The sequence below is a fragment of the Acanthopagrus latus genome, chromosome 18, assembly GCF_904848185.1.
Source record: "Acanthopagrus latus isolate v.2019 chromosome 18, fAcaLat1.1, whole genome shotgun sequence".
In the NCBI taxonomy this organism is placed as follows: Eukaryota; Metazoa; Chordata; class Actinopteri; order Spariformes; family Sparidae; genus Acanthopagrus; species Acanthopagrus latus.
In genome coordinates this window covers 25,262,830-25,267,176 of record NC_051056.1, presented here as the reverse complement: position 1 = coordinate 25,267,176, position 4,347 = coordinate 25,262,830, and positions in this window count along the sequence as shown.

Genomic DNA, 4,347 nt, shown 5'->3' with positions numbered 1-4,347 from the left:
TTATTAAGCTGTTGTGTCTTTGTATTTTATTCTGATGTTTCTGTATTTTGTGAGTATTTTTCTCTGGCACAGGAGTTTCCCTCTGGATTGATTTATCTCCTTAAATAATTTGACCGATAAGCAGAATGGATCATGGTATTGGCATCGCTCGCATCTTATCAATTCCTGTCCGCTCCTGGTAATGTTGTGTTGAGTATTTGTTGTTAACCTCAGTTAACTTCCATCCTCTACCAGCGACACATCGCTGCTGACATCCAGTAAACTGAGGTGAAGTCTGTCAGCATGGCGTGAGGACGTTTCCTCTGAATCTCCTGTCGCATAATGTTTTTGTATATTAACCCCAGACAAGTGAGTACATGCAAAAAGCTGGAAACATTTGAATAACTATATTTTTTAGAAGAAAACAGTGCTGATGTTCTTCACATTAAGAGCTTTTTTATAATTTCTTCATCGTTCGGAAAGGAGTTTCTCAACTCTGATGACGTTTCATGTGTGGGCGATGGAGCTTTATAAAGGCATGTGCAGGCTGGACGAGATGTTGGCACACCAGCAAAACAAACTCTTAAACGTTAACAGGAGAGTCAACATGTTTCAGCTTCAGTCTCTGCTGACAAACCGCAAAGAGACTCACAACGTGTTCTGGTGAATGTAAACACAAGTTTTGTTTGTGTACAAGGAAACCTCACAGGTCACCTTCAACTGCTTTCATTTCTTTCGCTTCAGCTCACAACTGCACACAGCTCTTGACTCATCGACTTAAAATTCAACTTTTGACTCCCACTTCAGCTACGACAGCGCTTCAACTTCTGTAAGCGATTTCACTTAAATGCCAATTATCATCTTCAGTTGACACTTCAGCTCCTTTTGGGCCTTCAGCTCCAGCTGCAACGCCCCTACAATATTTATAGTTTATGATTCAGCTGCTTTTGGAGCTTTTATGTCAACTAACACTTCATTTACTTTCACTTGCTAGACATCAGCAGAATGTCTGATTGCTTTCAGCTGTAACTATTCAGTCTGGTTAAATACTAATCTGCAAACTAGAAACATTTTTAAAAAACTAGACAACCTGTCAGCTCTGACATTTCAACTGCTGCTGCAACTCCTTTCAGTACTTTAAACTATCACTTCATCTCCCGTAAGCACTCCAATTGAAATGCACATATTCGTATGCAAAGAATAAACATTTTGAAACATTTTAACAACTTACGGATTGTATTTACTCAAACACCTTCACTTACGCTTCAACTGCCTTCAGGTGTCAGATATATTTGCTTTCCTGGCTGAGATATAAACTGACATTTCAGTTGCTTTCATCTCTCACTCCTCAGCTGACAGTTTAACTGCTTCCAGTTATTTTTCCTCAGTGTGTTTCTAAACTTAACACATTTTTCTTTAATTACACTTCAACTGATTTCAGCTACTTTCAGCTTTAACATTTTATTGACACATCAGCTCCTTTCAATGCCTGAATACCAACCGACACTTCCAGGCTTCAACTTCAAATAAAAATCACAACTGCAACACTCAATACTACGATATTTATCAAGCAACTGGGGCTTCAACTGCTTTCAGTGCTTTAATGTCAGCTGATATGTCCCTTGCATTAATTTCTGAGATAATCTCATACATGTAAACTGACAGTATAATTGTAACATGCTTCACATTCACATGCTTTTAGTGAATACATTTGATACAACTGACTGCGAGTGCTATTAGCTCTAACTTGTCACTGACACCTCAGCTCCTTTCAGTGCTTCAACGTAAACTAGTAATTCAACTTGTGTCAGTACTCCAACTCTAGCTGCAACTCCCAGTTATGCAGCTAACAATTCAAGTGCTTTCAGTGCTTTTGTGTCTGCTGACATTTTGTTTGCTTTCACTTCTTGAACTTCAGCAGACAGTTTAACTGCTTTCAGCCCTTACTGTTCAGTCCATACAGGCCAACATGAAAAAAAGAAGGCAAACTATCAGATCTGACACTGCAACTCCTTTCAGTTCTTCAACTTTAAACTAACGCTTCATCTCCTGCAAGAGCTCCGAATTAAACTAACTTAAACTAACTTATGAATCATTTTGCATTATTTTTGAGTACACTTCAACTGACTTCATGTCCAGCATGTCATTGCTCCTTTCAGTGCTTAAACTGCTGCTTTGTTGCTTTCAGCTCTATTAATTATCCAGCCTGTTTTAGTGCTCGCCTTACAGACTGGCTAAATTTCAGTTACTCAACTTCAAACCAACACTTCAACTCCTACAAGGTCTCCAGATTAAACTCACTCTGAAGTTATTTCACATGCAAAGAATCATGCGCCTGCAGTTTTCAGCCCTTTTCTGATTACATTAACCTTCATGTAGCTCAGAATACAAATCGCAGATGTCACTAAGTTTCAGCCAGAGTTCACGACCGTGTCTGGGCGACCGGTTACATGCAGGCTGTCTGAAATGTTGGCTGCATAGATGCTAACTCTTGCGACATAGCGAGTGGCCAGTACATGACAGTGTTATGCGCCCGCCCCGGGTTATATTTAGATCTGCAGGGGCGAAGCCAACAAGCCTCAGATAACACTGGATTTAACACAGTTAGATGTCCTAATATTAGCATGAGCAAAGTATGTTTAACAGAAATACTCGAGAGTGTTATTTGAAAATCTGTCCCGCAGCTTCTGTGATTTACTGACATGTTTTAAAGTCTGCAGACGTGCAGAGAGAACGATGAAGGGGTGCTGTGCAGTCTCAGGAGACGACAGCTCAGGAGTTTGTTCTGTCCTGAGCGATTCAGCGCTCCTCAGACGTCCAAAGAACGTCTCAGACAGATTACAACTTTTATTCTCACATGTTTTAAGATTCTGGTGAGCGGGCGACGGAGCAGTATGTCAAGTTGTTTTCAATGGGGACCGAGTGAAAGGGAAGTATCCGGGCTGAGCTTCAGATGCAAGCTAAGCAGGCAGGACTTTCTTTTGGTGGCTTTTAGTTTTTTTTTTTTTTTTTTCTTTTTCAAAGAGCTCTGTTACATAACCTGAGCCGTTAACAGAGACAACAGATGCCCTCAGTGAACTCCGAGGCGAGAGGAACTCATCTTCATAACAAAAAAAAAATAATACACAGATGGACATAAAACGATCATTTACAACCTGAAAAAAGACTTTAGAAGCCTGACTGCATGTGAGATTTAGTGAAAAGAAAGAGTTTATGTTGTTTGTGAAAGTTTATTTTAAAACATTAGAAGTTCTCGTTAAATGAAATACAGCTCATTCACACACACACACACACACACACACACACACACACACACACACACACACACTTAATTTGACGTATACTAGACTCTCCCTTTGTGTCTCTATGTAAGGACAATACACGGCTCCAGCAGGCAATCCTCCCTTCCTCTTTCCATGTCAGTCTGTCAGTAGGTCTTGTGCAGACTTGCCCTCATTTTCGTCCAATCAGAGGCCACTGGCCCGCGACGGGAGGCCAATGAGCGTCGAGGCATGACAGGGGCTCGGTGAACGGGGCGGCCCTCAGAGCTCGGCTCCATGTATGATGTAATAGGGCCTGATTTACAGGAGAGTAAAAGTTTCCCTCCCAGAATCCTCCTCTGAAATATGATCACTTGGAACGTCTTGAACCCTCTGGATAAGCATGACACTAAAATAAAATACAACAAAAACTGTAAATCTTTTACACCAAACTCCAGAGGATTTGTGATGGATTTAAAGAATCTATCTTTGTTCTTCAGCTATAAGTGGGTTGAAAACAGATATATATATTATATATATATATATATATATATATATATATATATATATATATATATATATATATATATATATAAAGAGTGCCGTGCTGGGAACTGACGCCCAGCAGCTGAACTCGAGTAACCTCGTGGGGACTGCACAGGTTACACTGTGGTCGGGACCATCTGTACCATGAGGCCCCGCCAGGGGCTGCGACTGGTATGTTACGCCTCGGCAACAATGAAACATCTCTGCGTCTCGCAATCACACTGAGACATCAAACAGAGGCCCATATGCTCCCGGGCAACCAGTGAAATACTGGGTTTTAATAACGGCTCAAATATAAGCAGCGGCGGCACGAGGAGGAAAATGTTTCTGTCTGGCTGAGTTTTGTCTTTTTGTTCTTAGGAAATTGAAGCTTCTGTCAGTTTGTTTCGTAGCACTAAAAGTCAAATATAATCTGATGAGTACGTGTGATTTAAAGGCCCGTTTGTAAGAAGAGCTGATTTTTGAATCTCATTCCCAACTCGTTTATGTGACTCTCTGGGACGGAGGCCAAACGGATCTACAATCCCAAAAGCGTCAGTATTTGAGGAGCTGATGGTGACGC